At 40.5% G+C, this 24669-nt stretch overlaps 1 protein-coding gene and 1 long non-coding RNA gene across 5 annotated transcripts in view; one reads left to right on the forward strand and one right to left on the reverse strand.

Moving 5' to 3' along the window:
• The window catches only part of AUTS2 (activator of transcription and developmental regulator AUTS2), a 1196629-nt gene that overhangs the window by 798191 nt on the left and 373769 nt on the right, over positions 1 to 24669 (forward strand). The window lies entirely within an intron of this gene.
• LOC143667146 (uncharacterized) overlaps positions 11189 to 24669 on the reverse strand; it is a 30285-nt gene continuing 16804 nt past the window's right edge. The window contains exons 4-5 of the long non-coding RNA XR_013167895.1: positions 17272 to 17368; positions 11189 to 11484 (exon numbers count right to left, since the gene is read on the reverse strand). This is a non-coding gene — a long non-coding RNA (uncharacterized LOC143667146). The remainder of the gene's footprint in view (positions 11485 to 17271; positions 17369 to 24669) is intronic.

Below are 24669 nucleotides of genomic sequence, written 5' to 3' on the forward strand. Positions count from 1 at the left end.
AGTGTTGGCTGCCTCCATTGCTCAAGTGAAGCCCAGGTAGAGCAACCTGGCTAACCAGATATAAAGCATTTTGTTGGGAAAAGCCAAGGTCCCTTCCAGTTCTGCAGTTCTGTGCTTTCTTTTTAGGTTAGCTCAGTGCTACTATACCCATGTTCTCAATTTTGACTTTTGTCTTTCTTTAAAACTTACTGTAAGCAAATTTATCACTGTGTAGGATGGCCCACTGACCAGGTCCTAAATCTTTCACAAAATGGAGATCCCACTTTATCCTAGCTCTTTTATAATTGCTAGTGTACTGCCTGCAGGTGGGAATATAAAGGAACATATTTTCACCCAATCCTTCAGTGCCTAGGGCTGCCAGCCCAGAAAAAAAATTGAAACCTGCAAAAAAAACCTCACAGATGCCATCATCATATGTAGCCAGCCCAATCTGGCAACTTCCAGGAACCTGTCTGGTGTTACTGAAATGGTAGACAAGCCCAGCATTCTCTCAGAATGACATATTCTGTTGGAAGGAGGTAGGTGACTCTAATGGGCTCCAAACTTTTCCTTGAAATGGGGAGTCACCTAAAAAGGCAACTGCCTCAAAACAGCCAAATGGAAATTATGATATTTCACTGAAATCAGAACCAAATCTGCCTTTTCTTCTTTACAGAAACATTTTGTGTGCCATGTACCTTGGGAGCCAAAAAGAAAGCGTACTTTGGCTCTCTACTCCATTTTGCTAAGCTGAGATACTGTAAATACCCTCCTCTCCTCTCATAACATTAAATTTTTCATGAATTCATCATAAAAGAGCCACTTTGTAGGTTTGGCTGGTACCAGTGAAAGACTTCATTTTCTACTTCACATAACTTTTCTGTGCAAAAAAAATTATGGGTGCAGTGTTGAAAGACTAGAATTATTCATCAAGTCCTCACTGCCTGCAAATGAAGAGAATTTTTCTGAAACCTAACTGGTAGAATCCAGACACAAGCATGCATATTTTAGATGGTGCTACCTCCCTTTAGCCACCTAATCTTTCTCAGGAGAATCGGGTAAAAGAAGGCATATTCTTTCTCATTGCATTATGGATTCATTCAAGAGTCTACACCAGCTCACAAATTTTCTCTTTATCTCCAAGTGTTCCAGTGCACTAAGGAAGAGAATATTTCATTGTATTATGCATTGATGGAAACACCAGCCGCATTGTAGCTGGATGCAAAAGATATGCTTTGAGAGGCAGTATTATAAGATGCAGTATTTTCAGACTTCTACATGCATCTGAATCACCTGAAAGGCTTGTTAAAATACATACTGTTGCCGGGCCCCCAGATTCTGTATCTCTGAGGTGGGATTTGAGAATTTGCCTCTCCACCAAATACACAGATAATGCTGATGCTGATGCTATGGACCTAGGACCCCACTTTGAGAACCACTGATGTAATGTTGATGTATGTTGAGTGTGGAAGTCAGGAAAGCTTGGTTCTAGTCCTGAATCTATTTTCTACCAACGCTAAGTCTGTAAACAGATTTCAGGGCCTCACTTTCCTCATCTGTGAAAGAAGAGTAATGGCTCCTGTTCACCTACCCTCATGTTACTTGAGAATAAAATCGGAGACTTTGCGGGACAATACTCAGCACTTAGTACTATGGCAGGACTTGAGGCGTTATAATTACTGAATCAAGAAGAGTTGTAGAAAAAAATTGTGGGGACATTTTAAGAGGCCAACATTTCATAAGTCATAGGCACAGAGATGTGAGTATTCTGCTGCTCTACTAAGAAGGGACCAGCGAAGAAAGGGTGCAGTGATGGGAAGATTTGGGGAAATTCTTTCTTTCTGTGTCCTGACTCTGAGAAAGAAAGTCCAAATATCCTGCACATCCAAGCTCTGTAGGATGTTGACACACTGCATTAAAGCAGTGCTTCTCAAACTTCCTATGATGAGAACCAGCTGGGACACTTGGTAACTGTACTAAGGCCCAGGCCCTCTCCTACTTCAAGCAGGCTGGGCCTACATCATTCTGGTGCACTCCAGTGCTTGAGAAGCACTGTCTCTCTGCTGATAACTCAAAAACCACTCCTTGAAGACCTGTGAAGGAACCATGCACTGGATTCAACCTCGTCTGGACATTGGAATCACTTTGGGAGCTTTTAAAAATCCCACATGTAAAGGCTGCTACCCAGTTCAGTTAAATCTGAACTTCTAGGCCTGGGGTCCAAGCACCAGTGCTTTCTCTTATAGCTCTCTGGTAATTCAGATGTGTAGCTAAGACTAAGAAACATTGACTTAGGAAGTATCCTTGGTCATTATATCAGCAAATGTATTTTTTTATTTGTTTGCTTGTCTTGATCCCACCATATAGTAAGCGCTATGGAGGGCTGCTCTGTGTGCCTAGAAACCAGCACAGTGCCTTGCACTGTACCTGTAGATGCTCAGAGTGTGTTATAATTGTCAGTGAATGAAATTGTCTGTTACAGGCAAAGGAAGAGCAAGAAAACTCACCCCCAATTTAGTATTAAATATGAATTTAAATATTTTTAATTGACATAACCATTTTAGGGCATTTGGGCCCTCATAATGAGAGGATGTTTATTAATAATTTAAAGAATCACTGTTGCAGAGTATGTTGAATAATTTGAAGAACTGTGATTTACATCAACTATAATTTAATCTTCCAGATAAAATCAGGAAACTTTTGTCTTGCAGAACTTTGAGAATGCTAAGGAAGAAAGAAAATTAACTCATATTGAACACCTAGTATGTGCCAGCCATTTTCATGGGCCCTCACTAAATCCTCGCAACAAATTTGCATTATCTCTGTTTTTCCTGAGGGAAGAAATGGGCAATGAAAGCAAGTTACCTTACGGGGGAAATATGAAGGAGCTTGTTTTACTCCAGAGCCCAGGTTCTTTTCTGATATCCATTTTGCTGCCGTTCAAACCTTCTCTAGCCCCAGGCAGCCACTCGTAGTCCACTCACCACCCCTGCTCTGTGCCTGCCCCTGCCTGACTTGCCATTGTAGCCAGCTGGAGTGATCCAATCAGTTGTGTCACCCCAGCCAGGCCAGACTCCACAGAGTTTCCTGATGTCTCTAGTGAAGGTTCCTCTGGGAAAGCTTTATTGATCCATGATTTGATTAGTTACCTGACCACTCTCAGAATCAACTTAGGTATCCTCATAGCGCCCTGTGTTAGCCAGGTTATGAAGCTTATTCCCATATCTTTGTTTTCTTGATTGTTTCTCCTTGTACACAGTGGGCTCCATGAGGGCAAGAACTGTTTGTTGTTCATCCTTGTATTCCCTTAGCCTGGTATACTGCCGAGCCCATTGAAGACAATCAATAATTTAAAAAAAAAATGGCAGCAGAACCTTTTCTATGAGCAAAGATCTCCTGAAACACTTCAGCATGTGTGCATGTGTTGTGCTTCAGAGTATTTCAGAAACATTTTCCAGATTTAATTGAGGCTTCTGGGAAGCCTTGCTGTGTTCTTCCTTGCAAAAAATAGAAGGCCGTTACCAGGAAGTCTCCGTGTACCGTATTTATCTGGTGAGTTTTGAAAATACTGAGTAATGGGACTAATGACTCAACATAGTATTTTCCAAACTGTGAGATAATCTTTGGACTTTTCAAGATTATTATATTAAGTGTACTTTTTAGTCTGTCAGTAAAAAAGAAAAAGCCTGTATTTTCACATTAGAATTCAAAGAACATCTGCTGCGTATTGTAAATAACATATTTTGAAAACCAACTGATGTATACTCAGCCTGCCTCCGCCTGCTAACTATAGCAGCTCCTTAAGAAACGATTCAGTTTGCCTTTGGTACTGCTCTTGCTTTCATGTTGCACAGTTCATTGAGCCACCATCTTCCAGAAATCTGTAGGATTTGCCCCTCTAAACACACTCAGCAATGCAACTTTTCCAATTTCCTGTTTTCTAATGGAATTAGAAAGGGACAGTATTCCTGGATGATTTAGGGCCATGGAGATTATGTTTTTCAAGGAGTTAAGCTTGAAGTATTCCACTGGCACCATTCTTTACCCCAAAGGATTTGAGCCCTATCTCTGGGTAGAAGTTCAGCTTTTCCTGGGTAAGCAAAAGAGCCACCAGTTGGTGAGACAAGTGACCACTCCTGAGAAGAGGGGTGGATTGATTTTCCCGGCCTGCTTGTAGGGGAGAGGGCTCATCTGGGCAGAGATGAATTGCAAAGCAGCCTCATCCATGTCCCCCAGCCTGAATCTCACTCCTTGTGGGACTGAAATCAGCTTTTTCTCTCGTTCCTTCTCAGTTTGTCTTGTTAGCACTCTTTCTTAGCAAGTAAGCACCATATGTCTTCTTTGGAAACTTGTTTTCAGGAGATTCCCAATGCATGTATGCTGGCTTGAAGGAGAGGAATAAAGTGGTGTGTTAATCAGCAGCACACCAGAGTGCCAGCTTTGGAGGCCTGCCTTCAGGCCCATCTGCCCCACGGGCTAACATGTTTGTCCTGTGGCGTGAACACTGTTTTTCACTGGAACTTACTGGGGTCACAGAAAACGGCCTGGCCGGTGAGCAGGCTTTCTAAACCAAGAAGAGGGGCTCTGTGCATACATTTTCCAGTGGCTCCTCATTATCCTGGGCGGTGGTGTCACATAGCACCTTTTCATTTATCTTGGTCTTTGTCATCATGGAGAGGATAGCACAAACTGATCATAAAAAAGGGACTCTGTGGCATTCTTTGCTTCCTTGCTCTTAACCAGTGCCAAAGCATGTGACTAAAATGTGCTGCTTTTAAAATAATGTGGTTTCTGTAACATGGAGCCCACCATCCCCCCTCCAACCTTTAATACCCATCTACTTGGAAACTCGAGCTTGTTGGGCATCCAATTTGTCTCTTTTCTTCCTCACTTTCCCCCTCTTTCCTTGTATTCAGGCTGTCTTTTATCATAAACAGAAAGAGGGTGAGCCAGTGATGCCTCATGACAAGCAGCAGCTTGAAGCATTTTCTTCATTCACCTTGACGTCTTTTCGGCAAAGAAAAAGCAAGAGTTGGGGACCTGTATTATTCATTTTGGCTTCTACAGTTACTTCTTTTAAAGCTGCTTCATAAATAGCCTCGTTAGTTGTTATTGCCTGATACCTATCTCCCTGGAGGTTTTACCAGTTGTTTTGAAAGGATGACTATTTCTTGTTCACTTGAGAATTCACCTTACATAGGTCTGTACATGAATGTATTTATTTGTGTTCATGTGCTATCAATTAGTAATGAAAAATCAGGCCAAGCCTCTTTGTTGCTCTCTCCCCTGTAGATGGTTAATAGTGTTAATAGTAATAATAATTGTCAGTACTTAATTTTACTTCCTGTATGCCAGACACTGGGCATGGTCTTATATCATCTTTACAACAACTCCTTGAAGTAGTCCCATCTTACAGATGAGGAGACTGATGCACAGAGAGGTTATATATCTCAGTGGGGTGAAGACCTGAACCAAAGCATTCCGATTTGAAAACCTATGCTATTCACAAATAAACTAAACTGTCTCAGTGAAGGGCTATGATGACTTCTTTCTGGACCTGATATACTGTGAGTCATTCATTTGAATTTTGCACACCATAAACCTATATGCCTGATCCTTGGAAGGGCTAGGTATCAGTGGAAATGAGATGAATGGAAGATGGTCTATGTTTTAAAGTTCTAAAGATTGAGACATACCACTTCCACATTATCTGTGGCCCGTTAGAACCGGGATTTTCAATGGCATGGAGGGGATTGAGCCCGTGTGGCAGGGAAGGTAGGGAAAGGACCATGGGGAGAGCATGGGGAACACTGGACTGCTTACTTTAGACAGTTTTGTGGATAGTTCTCATGCAGCCCAAGGGGACTAAAGAGTTGTCACCCTCACCCTCTTTGGGTTGATAATCACTGCTTTGACACCACACCGTGGTTCTCTAATTATAATGGTTACCACTAGTTGAACAAATACTGCATGTCAGGCATTGAATCAGACACTTTACATATATGCTTTCATTTAATCATCCTTATAACCTTTTGAGATAAGTATTATTATCTCATTTTATAGAGAAGAAAAGTAGGTTCAGAAAGGTTAAGTATCTCAGTCCAAACTTGCTCAAATCTTAAATGACAGAACTGAGATGTAAACCCAACCGTGTTTGTCTTCAAAGCCTGTGTTCCTGGCCTCCCTGCATTTCAGCCTCTCTTTACCCATTGTGAGATTTCATTAGAATCATTACCATGATTAGTAAGCCATCCTATTGATAAAAGAAGGCAACAGATCGGTGTTATATTTTGGGATCAGTGTGTAAGACTGAGCTCAGTACGCAAAGATTTGTTCCCCTCTTCTCCTGAATGGGCATATCCTTTCAAGAGCACCCAGTAGCCAGATGCCATGTCCTTAACAAAGGTGGAATTTCAGTTGACAGTTTGCTTCCTGGAGAATTGTTTGCAGTGTTGTCAGTCTTGATACCTTTATAGAGTAACACAGGTTTATAGAGGAACACAGGTGGCAGATTCAAGAAGCCTGTAGGGATCAGAGGACCTGGGAGTTTATTTCCAAATCTGCCCTTCATCTGCTGAATGGATGCAGGAACCTCACTTAACTCTCTTTGACCTCAGTGTTTTAAATCTGTACGTTATATTAGATAATACCAAGTTTTTTTTGTTTTTGTTTTTTGGAGGGGGGTGGGGGGTACATGGTCTGGGACTTGAACCCAGGTCTCCTGCATGGAAGGTGAGGATTCTACCACTGAACCACCCGTGCACCCAAGGTTTGTTTTCGTTCTCTAAATGACAGTTATTTTCTGATCTCAGGCAAGTTTGTTTTACACACGTAGGAAGAGCCCCCTTAACCAACAAAAGTAGGTAGTGAGTTAATTAAGAAAGTCATTTAAAGCAAAAAGTCACAAAAGGAAACCTGTTATAGATATTTTTAAGAAAAACAGCTGTTTTGTGGTATAGTAGACATAAACTGCCCTTATTTAAAACATACAAATCAATAAATTTCAATATGTATCCACCTGTGGCAGCATTACTCTAGTAAAATTGTGAATATATTCTTCACCCCAAAGATTCCTCATTTCCCTTTTTTGCCCCTTTCTTTTGCCCTTTCCACCCCCACCAAAGTAACTACTGACTGTTTCCTAGAGTATTATACAAATGGAATCATATAGTAGGTATCACTTCTTTTATTCTACATAATTATTTTTAGATTCATCCATGTCATTTTGTGTGTCAAGATATCATTTCTTTTTCTTGCTGAGTAGTATAGATAAACCACATTGTGTGGCTATATCATAATCTGTTTATCCTTTCACCTGTTGATGAACATTTGGGTTGTTTCCAGTTTCAAGCTTATTACAAATAAAGCTGATATGAACATTTGTGTACAAGTACTTTTATGGACATATATTTCCTTTTCTCTTGGAAAAGGAAATCTTATTGAGATATATTCACACGCCATACAGTCCAGCCAAAGTGTACAATCAGTGGTTCACAGTCTCATCATATAGTTGTGTTTTTTAAGTTTTGTCTAGGCGTGGAAGGCTGAATCATATGTAGGTATAAGTTTAATGTTTTATGAAACTGCCAAACTGTTTTCCAATGTAGTTGTACTAGTATACATTCCCACTAACAACAGGGAGTAAGAGTTCCTGCTTCTCCGCATCCTCCCAACATTTGGATGTCTTCTTATTTTAGCCATTCTAATAGGTATGTAGTAGTATCTCATTGTGGTTTTAATTTGCATTTTTCTAATGCATAACAATACTGAGCATTTTTACGTGTGCTTATTTGCCATATGTATATCTTCTTTAGTAAAGAGTCTAAGTATTTTGCTCATTTTTAAATTGGATTCTTTGTTTTATAATTGTTGAGTTTTGAGAGTTCTTTATATTTAACTTTTATATTTTAATGTATATTTTGAATAGAGCTCCTGTTTTATATATGATTTGCAAAGATTTTTTCCCAATCTGACTTCTTTCCATTCCCTTAACAGTTTAAAGAGTAGAAGGTTTTAATTTTAATCAAGCCCAATTTATCAATCTCTTCTTTCAATTATTGTGCTTTTGGTGCCAAATATAAGAAATCTTTGCCTAACCCAAAGTTCCAAAAAAATTTCTCCCATGTTTTCTTCTAGAAAATTTATAGTTTTAGGTTTTACATTTAGATCTGTGATCCATTTTGAGTTCATTTTTGTACATAGTATGAAATAAAGATCCACTTCATTTTTTGCATGTGGATATCCAAGTGTACCAACAGCATTTATTCTAATGATCACCCTTTCCTCAGTTTTACCTTTGCACTTTAGTCCCAAATCAGTTCTCCATTCATGTGTGGGTTTATTTCTAGACTGTACGTGGTTCTCTTGATCCTGTTTGTCTATCTTTTATGTCCGTACCACACTGTTTTGATTACTTCAGCTTCACGATATGTATTAAATTAGGTAATATTAGTCCTTCATTTTTTTAAAATGTCATTTTATTGAGATATATTCACACGCCATACAGTCCAGCCAAAGTGTACAATCAGTGGTTCACAGTCTCATCATATAGTTGTGCATTCATCACCATGATCATTTTTAGGATATTTGAACTACTCCAGGAAAAGAAAAGAAAAAAGAAAACCTCAAACTTGCCATATCCCATATCCCACCCTCTTACTGAGCACTAGTATTGGACTCTACCCAATTTTTTTTTTTTAAGTTTTGTGGAGCATTACACAGGATTTCTGTATTCCTAGACATTCATAATTTTGTAACATGGATTTTCATGAATGAAATTTTGTAAACATTTTTTATTGTTAAATATAAAACATATATATACAAAGAAAAGAAAGAAAGCAATGATTTTTAACAGTTGCGATAGTGGTAGGTTAACTAAGGCAGTGTAGTATTGTCAGCTATGTAGAGATAGAGAGATAGCTGTAGATATAGACAGCTATGGATATATGTAGATAGAGTAGAAGTAGAGACAGAGATAGATACAGATTTATCAGTGGAATAGAACAAAATATCCAGCAATAGATTCACACAAACACACGCAACTGGCCTTTTTTTTTTTCGCAATATAGCTGTACAATCATTATCAAATCCAGGGCCACTGGATTACAGTTCAATACAGAGGAAATAACTTCAAGTATTTCCTCTGGATATTCCAGAACATGAGACACTAAAAAGAAATATCTATTTAATGAGTCAATATCATCACGGTCATTGTTAAATCATATTTTCTCAGTTACCCCTCCCCCTGCTCTCTTTTTTTTTTTTTTTTTGCATGGGCAGGCACTGGGAACCGAACCTGGGTCTCTGGCATAGCAGGCGAGAATGCTGCCTGCTGAGCCACTGTGGCCCACTCCCTCTCTTGTGAACTTTTTCTCAGTATCAGGGATATCTGAATAACGACCATTTTAACTTTTTTGTGCTGGAAAGGGTTGTAGCCTTATGGGTTAGAGGAATGAGACTGATGGATGTTCTTGGAGAGACCGGTACCTCTGGGTTGCAGGACCTATCTGGCCTAGGATCAGTCTGAAGGCCTTAGGTTTCTCCAAAAAAATCAACTAAGAAAAACTTGTATAGAGACTTAGGTAGAGCCTAGGGCACACCCCAGTGTTATCGAGAATACTGTTGATTGGAGTTTGACATACAATAGTAGTCTGTAGTCCTTCAATTTCGTTTCTGTTTTCCAGAATCGTTTGGGCTATCCTCGTTCCTTTATATTTTCATATGAATTTTAGAATCAGCTTGCCAATTTCTGTACACACAGACACATACACACAAACCTGTTGAGATTAGGATTAGGATTGTGTTGAATTTATACAACTGGGGGAATTGACATCTTAACAATATTGAGTCTTTCAGTCCATGAACAAAGTATATCTTCCCATTTATTTAGGTTTTCTTTCTCTTAGTAATATTTTGCATTTTTCAAGGCATAGGTTTTTCACATATTTTGTCAGAATTATTCCTATATATTTCATATTTTTATAATATTGTAATTGATACAGTTTTTTAAATTTCTATTTCTGATTGTTGCTGGTATATGGAAATACAATTGATTTGAATATAATGACTTATATTCTGCAACTTTGCTAAATTCACTTATTAATGTTAATAACTTTTTTATATGTTGTGTTGGATTTTCTACATAGATGGTTATGTTGTCTGCAAATAAAGACTATTTACTTCTTTCTTTCCAATTTGAATGCTTTTATTTCTTTTTGTTGCCTGATGCACTGTTGGAACCTCTAGAACAGTGTTTAATAGTGGTGAGAGTGGATATTCCTGTCTTGTTCCTAATCCTAGGGTGAAGGTATTCAGTCTTTCACCATATGTGTGATGTGAGCTTTAGGTTTTCAATAGATATCCTTTACTGGTTTGAAGAAGTTCTTTTCTATTCCTAGTTTTTTGAGAGTTTTTGTCAGGAATTGATATTGGATTTTATCAATTGCTTTTCCTGCATCTATTAAGATAATTATATAGCTTTTCTTTTTAGTTTGTCAATATGGTGAATTGCATTTATTGATTTTGAATGTTAAACTAACAATGCATTCCTGACCAGGACTTGGCAAAATGCTTGAGAAGGAGTTTCTGCAGATATGTGGGCCCTCTCTTTACATGCTTTCCTGGGAACTCTAACTAACCACCTTGACCTCCCGCATTGGTCAGTTCTGTTCTCTCAACTCAGGGAGTTTGCTGGACTTTTCCTCAGTTCCATCTCTTAGCCTGGAGGCCTGGAAACTCTCTCAGGGCAGTAAACTGGGGCAAATGTAGGGCTCAGTTCATAGATTTCCTGTCTCTCAGAGATCGCTGTTCTTCATTACTGAAATCCAGAGTCCTGAAAACTGTTGTTTCATGGATTTTGTCTTTCTTTTGTTCTGTTTTGTATCGGTGATTACAGGAGGGAATCTTGTCCCTTTTACTCCATTTTAGCCAGAATATAAGTTCATCTAAACATTCTTTTTTATCTTAAAACATTTAAATGTACCTTGTAGGTATAGCCAAGGCCTTTTGTTTGAGTCTATTGGTTAGAGTTCTGAATCATCTTTCTTGTATGAATAACACCTCACATGCATCCTCTGTGCTTCCCAGTTGCAATTTTTTAAGTGGAGAAAGATCTTTAGATACTTGTGGAGTGTGGAATCCTTCTAAATTTAAAATTTTGTTTTGTTTTGTTTTGTTTTATAAAACAATCTTTTACAGTTGCCTTGCCTATACCTAATTAGATAGCACCCTTAAAGTCTCCCACTTTTAGTAAGTGTTTTTAAAACATTCTTCTTGGGGTTTAGAGAAGCAGCAATTCTGCCTTCACATTCATGTTTCATCATTGCAGGTAAATAATTAATTAAGCATTATGATTGCCATACCTAGCACAACTGGAAAAACAGACTTGACCAGTTACAACTGACTGTTGATAAGCATGCCACTCAGCTGATGGGAACACAGGCGGGCAAATTAGAGAGTAGCTAACCAGCTGCAAGGATTTAGGATGTTGTGGTATCTTTCAGTAATCTGTACAGAGAGAATGAAAAAGAGTGGTTACTCCAGGGAATGAGAGAACTAGAAGTTGATTACGAGAACTCTTATAGTTAATTCCTATAAACAGTACTCCGAACCTTCAGCATCCAGGAGCAAAGTGGGCTTTTGGTCACAGAACCTACTAGGTGAGGAGCACAAATCAGTCATCACTGATTCCTCTTCACTGTTTGAAAAACAACATTGACAAAGGCAGGGTCACTTGTATCAGCTTTAACTACAATGATAGTAAATGTGGTGTAGTTGAAAGAGCCCTGGATTGAGAGTCAATGTGCCTGGAGTTGAGTTTCAGCAACTGTCACTGCCTTCTTGAGCAACCTTGGGTTAATTAGTAGCTCAGAGTGTGTTCTTGAAGAGTAAATGAGAGAGCTTATGTGAGATTGACCAAAATGATAAATATCCTTTTTTGTGGTTTGGATCCTTATTCCAGAATGCTTACACTATATAGAATGGTGCATTGTACTCCAGATATGTGATCCTTCTACCCAAAATGTCACCTAACTCCAGCCTGTCATAATGTTTGATAGAAGCAAAGAAGGCAGAACGTCCCAGGAGGCAAGGAAGTAAAAAGCATGTATGGGAGGATGTAGCAGTCAGGATGAGTCATAAAGTTGTTCAGCAGTAGGTAAGGCTGAAAAGTAGACTGGTATGTGACCATGCCATGCTTTGAAGATTGAAGGAAGTTGGTAGGCAGTAGAAAGGCACTGAAAGTTTTTTCTAAAGAAGTACCATGATGAGAGCTGTGCCAGAGATTCTTAAACCGAAAATGCATCACAATCACCTGGGAGCTTGTTAAAAAAAAATACATATACCCTGGGCCCCACCCACACCTACTCAATCCTAATCTATAGGCTGGGGTCAAGGCATCTGTATTTTTAACAAGCTCCCCAGGTGATTCTAATGCACGCCAAAGTTGAGAACCACTGCTTTGGAAGGTTAATCTGGCAGCCGTGTGCAAGATGGATTGGAGCCGAGAGAGCCTGGAGGTTCAGAGACCTGCTAGCAAGTGATTGCAACAACAATCCCTGCAGGAGATAATGAGGTTGGGGGCTGTGGGAATGGAAAGGAAGAATCAGATATGGGAGGTATTTTTGAGAGGCAGTCAGCAAGGACTGGGTAACCAATTTGATGAGAAATATGAGGGAGAATGCCAAGAGTGTAGAGAAGCAGTTCTCCAAGGTGTGTGTGTGGGGGGGGGGGGGGGGGTGTAAAAGAATCCCCTGGGGACATTTTTCAAATTACACACACCTGCTCCCCTTCTATGCTGTCACCATCCCCCACCCCACCCCACTTCCCACAAGATCTCTAAGATGTGTTTGTGGGGACAATTCTGCATCTCCTGGGGGAGTAGGCCTGTGTAGTTTGGGGGAAAAGAGTTTTTGCAAGTGATCTCTCTGTTTGACAGCCACTAGTTTGATGTGTCTGTGATTGTGAGAATGATGGCACTGAGGTAGTAGTGGGGAAAGCAGGCGGAAAGAGGGGATGCAGATGCACTCTCTTTGGTAGGACCCAGTCGAAGGTGACAGTGGGATGTGACACGTGCCTCTGTGCGTTGTAGAAATCTGATCTGCAGAGCTATGAGAGCTAGGCCACAGATAAAAGAGTTGCAAGGCTTCCACTTGGAGGTCACAGTGGAGTCCCATGAGACTATGGAGAGGCAAGCAGTCCAGAAAGAACTGTGAAGAAAACTTCCATTTAGTTGTCACATACAGAGTAAGGGGCGAAGGAGAGCTGGCTGGGGAGCAGGGGGCAGTGCAGTTGACTTGACCAGTGTGGCCAAGAACCTGAGGTAAGAGGCAAAACCCTGCAAAGGTCTCCTGCCAGTGGAAGGGCGGCACTCTTGCTCCTCTAGCCCTCCTGCTGCCAGTGTGCTTTTGCACATGGAGTGATCTTGAGCCCCCAGGAATGTGGCATATTTGTGTAAAGGGATCACCACTCCACAGAAGCACACATTCAAAATTTCTTTCCACATTGCACTGTCTTTGAACCGGCATGCCAGATTGGCAGGTTTTTACTTATCCTACCCCCACCCCAGGTTTTCAATCAATTCATAAACCTTTTTATACACAGTTTTGGCCCAGCACAGCCAAATATGAGGTATTATAAAGCATTATAGTGCTGTGGGGTCCTTGCTTCCCCCAAAGTTCCAGACTCCCTGCCTGTATTTTGTGATCTCACACTGTGAAAATAGGATGTTCTGCTTTGGAGACAGCTCCAGGGTGCCCAGCGATTGGCACGTCTTAACTAAAAGTAAACAAATTGAATGAGCAACAATAGAGAGGAAAGATGGTTGTATCAACCCAGGAAGTAAAGAATTACACTGACGCTGGGCGGATGCTGTGGGGGCAGTTCTTGACGGGGCTGTCTGGGAGGCCGCAGCTCCTCACCCTGGGGGCTCGCGTCCCCACAGCCGTGGGGCCTATAGCATCATCCTTCTCTGTTAGGGCCGGGTAAGCTGCCTCGAAATCACAATTTGCTGTAAAAAGGACTTACATAATGGATTTAAAAATCTTAGAATCACCCTGGAAGTGATCTCATTTTCTGAGTAAGGAAACTGAGGTAAGGGATAATGAAGTAACTTTTCCAGGGCACCGTAGCTCATGGTGCGGTGATATTGAAATTAGTTCTCTGGTACCTAGAGTGCAACACACTTTTCCAGAGCACAGTTTAAAGGGGACCTTCTTCTAGACAGAGGCTAAGTTAGGGAGAGAAAGGCTTGCAGGTAGGAAAAACAAGGTGTAAGAGTGACTCAGAGATGGGCCTGGTTATACTCTCTTTGGCCACTGCTTAACTGTATGACCTTTCTGAGCTTCACTTCCAATTGTACGGTGAAGAGAATCGTATCTACCATCTCAGAGTAGGTTTGGAACTTACCTAGGAAGGAACCAACACGGTGCCTGGTATGTCATAAGAGCCTCAGTAACTGGCAACGCCCAGGGGTTTCCCTTGTCATCAGTCAGAGAATTCGTGCACTCCCCTGGGTACATCCAAGGGGGGGAATGCACTCAAGGAGAATGCTTTTCTCCTTTGGGGTCCCTTGTTTGGATTTTAAATATTTTTTTCTCACAGAAATAATACTATCGCTAGATAGGGCTTAGGTAGAGTTGAAATAGTACCATTAATAAATTCTGTTCTTCAAGATATTTGTAAGTTGAATAGGACTTTCTGAGTAGGCCTAGGTATCAGGATTTCACAGAAGAGGTGCTACCCTTATTTACGAGTGAGCTTTTGTTAGCCACCAGCCCAGAAGATGCAGAATTGCTAAACCATTGCCTTGGGCAAGGTGTGGGATCATGAAATAAATAAAAGACAGTAGGATACTAGGATTTCCAGAACACCAAGAAGAGCACACTATGATTTCTTGTCATTCCTAACAGACCTCCCCCAGGCAGAGCCGCAGCTGACCAGCACGTTTGTATTTGGACTTGAGGGGCCCCCTGCATTCTGCACCTTGGGCCCCAGTACTGCTCTCAGTGTGGGCTGCTAATTTAAATGCCATCCCCTGGCACTTCAGGTTGAAACACACCTTCTCTCGTTAGATCATTGGTATCTACCTGGCACCTGCCTGCCCACCATGACCAAGGACCTGCCTTCCAGTGTAAGACACAAATGTAAAAATACCCAGGGATCCAAGAAACCCTAACTCTGTGGTTTCCAGGTGCCCATTCATCCTCTTCCACTCACTCTTTCAACAGAAGTAATTACTTTAGAAGAGGTGAGGAATGGGGGCATCACTCCTTATGGGGGTCTTCTTTCCAGAATACACTGAGGAAAGTCAGAAAAGAATAAATAAGGAAGGCTTGGCAGAATGTTTTGATGGAAAATCCGTTACAGCTTTGTTTATGTGGTGGACAGTTTGGGTCCTCTTAAGCATGTGTAGATACTGCAGTCCTTCTGGTTCGACTTTTGTGTTTAGAGAGAGGTTTTGGAAGGAGGGCAAAGGTGTCAGATTACTGGCCTGATTCTTAAAGAACTGATTTGGGAAAGGCTTGAAAACATTCACACCCAACTTGAAAACAAGAAGCAGGAATGAATCCAGAAAGCTGGTGATAGGAACAGTAGAAGTACTATATTTTAAAAAAAAGAGAATTTAGATGTCTCCTGCACACCAATCTCCTTTATCTCCATACTCTATCTCTAAGATCTTCCAGGTCCCAGCCTGTGTTTTTCTTTTCCATAAGGCCTTTTATACCTCAAGTGTAAAATCTACCATCTGTCACTGCACCCTTACCCTTGACTGGGCAAAGGATATAGTAAGAGTGATTAGAATCCATTGCAGGCATATTTAAAGAGAAGATAAGGGCCTACATTTAAATCCTGGCCTCTCCACTTAACAGCTGTATAACCCTCAGCCAGACCACTTAGGTTCTCTGAGTCATCGTTTTCTCATTTGTAAAATGAGAAAATAAAACCTACTCAAAGAATTGTTAGGAAAAATAAATGAATTTTACTGATAATATGCATGCCTGCCGTGTGCCAGTAAGACACATCCCAGCCCAGCCCAGGGCCTGGTCGGTGGTGTAAGCTTACAGCTAGTCCCTTTGTTTCTTTTTTAGTAACAGTCATTTCATGAAAAGCTCTCTTCGTGTGTGGCTTGTGCACATTTTAGAAAAATGTTTATCAGTCATTTGTTCATTATGCCCCCCCAGTAGCTTTTTTAGACATTTTTTAAATCACACACCCCCACCTCCATGACAATAACATTTTGCAGACCAAGTACACCATCAGTAGAGATTGTTGACTTGTTATCCAGTTTCCTATATTTCCTGACTTTTCCCTTAACTGGTCTTTATTTTCCTGTCCATGTCTCTCTGCCGTCTGGGTGATGAAAGTGCTCACATTTTCTTAGAGAGTACTCAGTTATGTTCTCTTTGTTCTTTTTGAAGGCTCCTGAGTCCATGCCAACCCCTCCATTCAGGAGGGATTTTCAGGGGATAATTAGAATCAATGAACTCAGAGGGATTTTGCCTTTTCAACTCAGGGTCTACTCCCAGCTTTGCAAGCTTTTTTAAAAATTATTTCATTTTTATTTAGAAGGTATGGGGCAGGTCTAGAAGAGAGCAGGTGTTATGTGGACTCAACTAGTGGTTATTTGATTCAACTACCCTCTACCATTTATCGGGAAGGTGCCCCTCTATAGGTCCTGACCATGTGCAGGGGACATAGGGGATCCTATTAACCTTTGGCTTGGTCATCAACAATTTTATGTTGACTACTTGTCAATGTCCCAAGACAGTATGGTTCTTCAGCTTTCCTACCCAAGAGGATACAGAAGGGAAAAGAAAGCACCACAATAACCAAAATCACTGAAATGAGTTTTATGAACATTTTCTTTAACTTCTGCTTCTACTCAAGTTCAGGAGGAATTGAAAGATAGGTGCGTAGTTAGAAACAGGGTGCCTGCTACAATATAAATCTATAGATTGTGCCTGGAACTTATGGAAACCTTATGCCAACAGTTTCACGAAGGAGTCAGGAAAAGTGTATCAGGAAAAATGCAAATATAAATTGCCTCCTACCCACAGCAGGAAATTAGAAACCTCCTTGGTTAACACAAACGGATTGTGTTTTTTTTTTTTTTTTGAGAGAGAGAGAGAAAAAGGAAGAGAGGAAAGATGCTTGAGGTGGCATTGTATACCATAAAACTGTATTTATGTGCTAAGACAAGCAATTGATGTTGTTCTATAAAATATAGTAAACACCTCCTCCCTGCCCTTTTGAATGTCAGTCAGAATTCAAAATCATGAAATTTTATAGTATTACCGGTTAGAAGGGCTTCCCACTGGGAACAGATGCCATCTCTGTCTTCATAGACTCAGAGAAAGTCCTGACATGTTTCATGGCGTTCATACGTGGAAGTCTGTGAAATGGAAAGGAAAACAGCTTTTTCTGTCAACCTGTCACTGATATAAGCTTTTACATTCCATCAGAATGACTAAACTTTAAAGCTGTTTTCTTCAGTGCTGAGTATCTCTCAGAACTCCCAAGTGTTATCAGATTGATAGAGTCCCAGCATATGATAGAAGACCAAAGCATTTTGTGGCAGGATATTAAAAATTCATTCAGATACTCGATAAAGCGTGGTTGACAAAAGTGTGAAATGGAATAAGGTAGAGTGGATTTCTTCATGGTTTATTGCCCTTGATTTCTCTACACAAAACAAATAGACAGAATGGACTAAAAATCTCTTTTTTATGAAGGTGGGATCCTGGCAGCTGAAGACCTGCTCATAAAAATCCTGCCTGTACCATATACCTTGGCAGTGTTCAGAGTCGGAGGCAATGGAAATTTATTGCTGTTTTGTGTATTCATATCTCAGACTGAGTGAATGTTCAGAGGCTGATTTTATGAGGTTGCTGGGACTCTGTTAAGAACAGAGAAAGAAAACTCACCTGTGTTTCTCCAGGATTTTTGCTTGTTTGTTTAGGGGTGATGATTTTGGTGATGGCATTGGTGGCAGCAGTGGTGGTAATGGTGGATGGTGGCACTGGCAGGTCTTCCCCTGAGGGTATTTAAGAGAAAACCCTCTTTTCATATTCTTCCTTCTCCGTGCCCTGCCTGCCATCTTGTTTTGGAAGAGAAATATAAAAAGGCAAGTTCTTCAATGCTACTGCAAGCCTGCCTATATTTTCATCTCTCTCCCTCTCTTGCCAGGCCTCCCTCCTGCCTTTCTGACCAAACTCCCCCTTCCTTCCTTCTGTCCCTCCCTCTTTTCAACGTGGTTTCTGAGAAGCATTGAGAGGCTTCCCCCTGCTCCCCTGCAGTGGTGGGACAGCATGCCTCATTGGTTTCAGATATTAACTTCTGTGCTGAAAACCCAGTTGGAGCTGGTGTGACAAATGGATTTTACCTGCTGCTGGAAAACACAGCCCTCTCCCACCCCCCTGCACACACAAGCCTGTCTCCCCATCTTGCCGAGCCCAACCCGGGGTGCAGGGAACAGAGCACTGCCCTGCGGCACCATCTGTTTCTGCCAGCATCTACGTTGGGCCCCGCCGGTTACATCTGTTGAGATGAACAGTGCACTTGATGAGTTGTTGGGAAGAAATGTTTGGTCTCCCCCATCATCTCTGTTAGCCATTACTGGGTTGCTGGGCTCACGTGGGTGCATCTAGTGCATCTTAGGCCTCATCTGTATCAATTGGAAATCAGTCACTGGGAGTTAGCAGTCAGCAGGGACCCAGGGCATTTTCCAGTGACATCAATTCTTCTTCTGTTGCAGAAATTCAGGAAACAATTAAAATTCTGATGTGTTCCAGGGAGGATTTCAAATAAATCAGCTGTTAGCGGATACCTTGTAACTCTTAGTAGCAAAGCAAAATTAACAACCCAGCCGCATCTGTGTACTGTGTGCTAAAATAAATAAATTAACCATGCATCATCTCCAATAGAGGAAGCAGCTGGCTTGTTCTCAACCTTTCCATAAGTGCCCAAAAGCTACTGATTTGTTAAGTTGTCATTCTCCTTATGGACATCAAGGACTTTCTGCACTTGCCAAAAATTGAGCTGGCCAAATATCAGTAAGTTTCGGAAAATCCAGGCGCTGATTAAACTGTTACAGCTTCTAAGTTATGAAGAACAAGCTAACGTTGTGAGGTAGAGCTAGGCTGGAGCTGCTGAGGAGTTCATATAGATACAAGTAGGCTTGGCAGCAGATTTAGCCAGAATTTGAGGATTTTAGAATATTAATCACAAAGTCACTACTCTTTCTGCCTCCCTAAACCAAATGCAGTGTGGAAGAACTTTTGTTAAATGTTCCTGTTAATTAAATGTTGTCCCACCTAAGCTTTCCCAGGCACCCTTTTGCACTGATTTCACGTCCTACTATTTGATGTCTAGTGGAGTCCACTAGACATTCTTGCTGGACTCTTAAAAATAAATAGTAGCTTAGACAGGTTGCTCCTAACGGACCCTTGAAAAATAAAGAACTTGGCATTACCCAAATAAAAGCCATGTGCTGCATTAAAATTCTAAGTCTATATTTTATATGCAGATGCATGCCAGTATGTTTGTATATGTGATTATTTGTGTATGCAGTGGGTGTTTTTCCCCAAAAGATAATGTTTAAATATTAAAAAAAAAAAACACCTAAAAATTTCCCAGCATTTGGGAGGAAGGAGACAGGAATGCTGGTGATAAGAGGTCAGCTCAGAAAATAATTCACAGATTGGGCTTAGTGAGAAGCCACAAGATTAAGATGAGAGTAAAATTATTAACCAAAACCATAGTCTCCACTCTTCAGGAGTGGTAGAGAATGAATGTCATACTTGCACTTTCTCTGCAAAAGGGCAAACTGTGGGAAAGGTCAAAGGAGCTAACGAATGGAGGAAGGGAGGCAATCAGGGCAAAGAAACAGGAAAGGTCCCACTTAACCCCTTGAAAACAGCAGCTGTTGTCATCCATCTAGTTCTAACAGCTCCTAGTGCCTTCTGGGTACTCAGAGTCCAATCATTGATAATCATCACGGTTTTGCCGACAGTGTACAGCTGTAAATTACTTGTTCCCCCCCTCCCCATTCCTCAGGAAGCTGCTTGCAATTTATAATTGCAATAGAAGTAAGTCAGGCACTGTTACACCCGAGATTGGGGAGAAAAGCTAGTTAGGAACTCTATACTATTGAAAAGAGTAAGCTCTTCCATATACCTTGCTGTGAGCTTCCTTTACAAACTGCACAGGTTTCATCAGACCTGCTTTGTGCTCTGCAGCCTTCCTGTTTGGACATGTACCTTCAAAACCTTCACCGCAAGCATACGAGTTAGCAATTCCTGCCACCTAAAGAAAATTATCTGCTTTCTCTAGATGATTTTCAAAAATATGCCCGTAGCAATTTGAGGCATTATAAATCCATCTAGGTTAGTTCTGACCAGGCTGTAGAAGTAATTGCAACTGGCATATCACATGAAAGAACAGATTTGAAAACAGTGGTGTGTGTAGCCCTGCAGGTTTTTCTTGGCTAATGTTCTAACCACCTTATGGCACCACTTTGTGTTGCAGTGAAGGTACCATCAAAAGTGTCTGTAGTCTGGAGGAAGAGTAATCACGCGTGTGAATGTGTGTGTGTGTACATGTATGCTCTCACATCTGGAAAAATGTATCGTTTATCACTCTATATGTACACCTGTGTTTTAAGCTTAGAAGTTTTATTTTGATATATGTAAGTGTATCAGTATATGGAGATGCAAGTGAGGAGGAGTATGATGTGTACCTGATATGTATACTTGTCTATTCTCACTTGGTGTACATGTATTTATAGATATATGTTTACTCATAAGTCTGAAAAATGACTCTGCCTGGTCAGTACATGTGTGGTGTGTATAAGGATATCATTTATCAGTTTGGAGAAAGAGCTATCAGTTTGTGGGCATACCTATTTACAAAAATTCTCAAGATTTCTCATATGGAGTGTGTATGTGTGGGTTTGTACATATGTGTAGGTGTACATTCCCACAATGTCTTTGCAAGGGATGTGGAATATTATTGTTTGGGAAATAGTAACTGTTAGCACAAGGAACCATTTGGCCTTAATCAGCATTGAATTGGACACTAAAACCTAATTTAGGAAAAGTTCAACTTTTAAATCAGAATGGCCTCAGCCTTTGGTTCTAGGCTAATAAGTTATATTAAAATTTCTAAAGCAGGGGCTTGTATTTTTCACATATTTTACTAATGAAAATAGTGACTTGTTTGTCCTAGCAGTTGAGGAAAGGGGTTTAGGGCTATAAATACTAGCCAACTTTTTATTCTGTACTTTTTCCACAAATTGTCCATTTAGTCTTAAAGGAAATTCAAAAGCTAATCCAACTAGGAAATCAAACTCCAGTGCAGGCAACTCAGGGATCTTTTCTCTGACTCATGCACTTGAACAATGTTCACAGTGAGAAATGTTGAGTGCATTTTAAAAGTTAGATCCACTTCCAGAAGTTAGAAGCAAATTGTGAAGCAATTCTTTTCCCCTTGGCTGGGATGTGAGCAAATGTAATGCCTCTTTGCCCTTTACCTTTACAAGTATGCTTCAGAAGACCTTATTTGGCTTTTTAATTATTGTGTGTATTTTAATTATTTTTCCCACCATCCAGTATATCAGTTGGGATTCCTTTTAACTGAAAGCAACAGAGTAGTGGTTGTTTTAGCTCCTGTAAAAAGGAGTTTGGAAATAGGCCACAGCTCAACGATGTCATTAGGAACCTGAGGTCTTCCATTTTTCTCCTTTACCATCTTCACCGTATTGAATGTCATCTTTGCATTTGCTCCCTCACTGTCATAAGATGGCTGAATCTCTTCCTGAATCTGGGAAGAATAAAGAAACAAAAGGCCCTGTCTAGGAAGCTTTACCTTTTTATGCAGGAAGGGATGCCCCCTTCAGGGATTTCCGACTACACCATCATTGGCTGGACTATAACACATAGTCACTAAACATGCAAAGGAGCTGGAAAAAATCAATTATTTTTAGTTAAATGTATTGCCGCCCTTAAGAAAATGAGATTCTATTAAAATGGCAGAAGGGAAAAGTGTTGATGAACACTGCATACCCCTGGCCTCTCAACTGTTGTACAGGCTCAGTGTCATTTCTAGTGCATCATATGCACACCTCATTCAACCTCAAGAAAATTCTAGTCTTGAACAAGTCTCAAGAAAGGTAGCTAAGATTATCCATGGTTGGGATTACTACCAAATGTATACTTTTAGTCAAGATAGAAGTTCCTAGAGAATGGGCAAAAAAACAATGTCTGTACAAATAATAATAAACATACATTTTTACCAATTCCTGTAATGCTAGAATGTGGAGGCTTGACTGATACATTGGAAAAGATGCCATGGCAATAAGAACATTTAAAATGTAATATATAGTTAACTTGTAAAACTTATCACACCAAAAAATGATAGTCGGTAAAGATAGAGTCAGAAATATTTTCCTAATGTTAATGGGTGACATAAGTTTTCAGTAAGTAAACAGTTACTGGACCTGTTTTGTGCTCACAGCCCAAGGGAGGATTTATATGAACAGTTAACGATGTAAAGTGTGACAGGCACTAAACCAAGGGGTGGACAAGGTGGTTCATTTTAGGAAGTGTAGTGCTGGTAGAAGCAGCCATTGGTGATATAGGTGGAACACAGGACAAGACAGTAGCTCTATCAAGGATTGTTAATGAAGGAAATTGATCTCTGTTCTTTAATGTTTATAACTGAGACACTTCTCACTTTCTACAGTGTGTCTGGGATACAACCAGGGTGAAAGTTCTTATATCTTATGTTTTTAATTTTTATCCTCTAGGAAATTTCGTTTAAAGAAAGTAAAGGATGCCTGGGTTGATTACATAAGAACAAATTATTCTAGGTCTTTTAAGGTTCTTTGTAGAACAAGGAATCTAAGGTGATTTATGCCTGAAAAGAATAAGTACTTTTGAATAATGAAGCTAAGTAGTGAGCACAAACTTTGATGGACATGACTCCTTAAGGTTGGAACCATTTTAAAGCATTCTGATCCTGCTATATATCGGATGTTTGAAATCTTTCTGGAAATTGACCAGAAGGTTTGCTTTGCATCTTGACTACTGCGTAGATACAGCTTTATGTATAATTATTAAAATTGGTAAAATTTGTATGCTAGACACACCCTGTCCCTCTGGCTTTGCTGCCAGTACAGAGGAGTTAGGAGAAGAGCTGCGATACTCACCTGCAGGCTCCTCTTACTTAATTGATTGACACATCTGAAGAGCACTATTCCCACTTAAGGCTCCAGCATGAATGAGAAGGAATCTTTGCTCATCTTAAAGCAACCTTATATATTTAGGTAACTGTGAATGTTCCAAATGTCTGAAACTGACTCTCTCACCAAACTAGAATTTAAGTTATTCTAGGTGGGTAGCACCTGTGTCTTAACTCATTTTTCTGTCCTAAAACAGAAAAGGTATTTGGTAAATGATTGCTGATGCAAAGACATAAGTAAGGTCTAGATTAGAGCCTAAGGTGGCCCTGGGCCCAAAAGCTGACGTAGAGGCCTTGATGAGAAGTCTCAGGGGAGCCAGTGGCTACGTGGAAGCAATTGGGGGCAGGCAGAAAACACAACAAAGAGGTGCCAGTGTTTCCTACTTTGCATTTTTACAAAGACCCTAAGTTTACTGCAGGAAACTTAATATGCTTTGGGGGATAATCATGAAGATGAAGCAAGAGCAAGTGTTGTCTTGGGTATGAACCTGCTGTGTTTTCTGGTCTCCCTTATTCTTCCTTGGAATACCTATATACAATTTCTTCTTTAACCTTTTTCCTTACGCAATGCTTTCTGATATACAGAGTCCAATTGTAAAGGACATGCAATCCTCAGTGATATTCTCCTGTATTTGAATTCAAAGAAGCAGAGTAACCTTTCTGAAATTTTTCCACATTTGCTAATAAGAGAATAATACTGTTTACCTTGTAGGGTTTAAATAAGGATTGGATAAGAGACCTTAGAGGAACTTGCTCAGCAGCTAGTAGGCTGTCAGTGAATGTTACCTTTTCTCTCCCTGAGGATGCTCCCCAGAGCTAAGTCCATTGGCTGAATGTGTAGAATAAAGACTCTAGAGGATGGGAATTTGTGATGCTCTTCTAAGGACTGAATGAGGAGAGACATTTTAATCAAAGCACCAGCAAATCTCATGTAGAGATGAACATACAATTAGTGACCTTCTCCTATCAATAATAATCCACAGTGGGCCTGACAGAATTGGAATTTTCCTGTGGGAGATCTAAGCATGTATATCCAGGCAGCTCTGTGTCCCTGAAAACTGGGAGGCAGGAGGCATTTGTAGGTTGGTCACAAACTGGGTGTCAAGCATATTAAACCTGCATTCATCTGACAGGCCTGCAGAATGAAATGTCAGGAGGGAGATTTAGCAGTGGGGGACACAATTATGAGAAGCTCAGAGGTGAAAGAGGGAGAATTCTGTTCACTGCCCAGGAAAGAGAATATGGCGTGGAAGGAGCACAGTGAAATGCATTGCCTAACACACGCTGAAAAGGCCCGTCAAGGCTGGGCCCCATTGCTGCCCCTGGCTTGGACTGAAGGAGAATGTGTTTAGGGGAAAAGAAGTATAGCTGAGCCCAAATGGATACTCAGGGAAAAACCCAGGGTTCAAGGCACAAGTTATAGTTCATTCTTAGTTGAGTTAACCAGCTTTCTGG

This window comes from Tamandua tetradactyla, chromosome 23 (genome assembly GCF_023851605.1).
Source record: "Tamandua tetradactyla isolate mTamTet1 chromosome 23, mTamTet1.pri, whole genome shotgun sequence".
Lineage (NCBI taxonomy): Eukaryota > Metazoa > Chordata > Mammalia > Pilosa > Myrmecophagidae > Tamandua > Tamandua tetradactyla.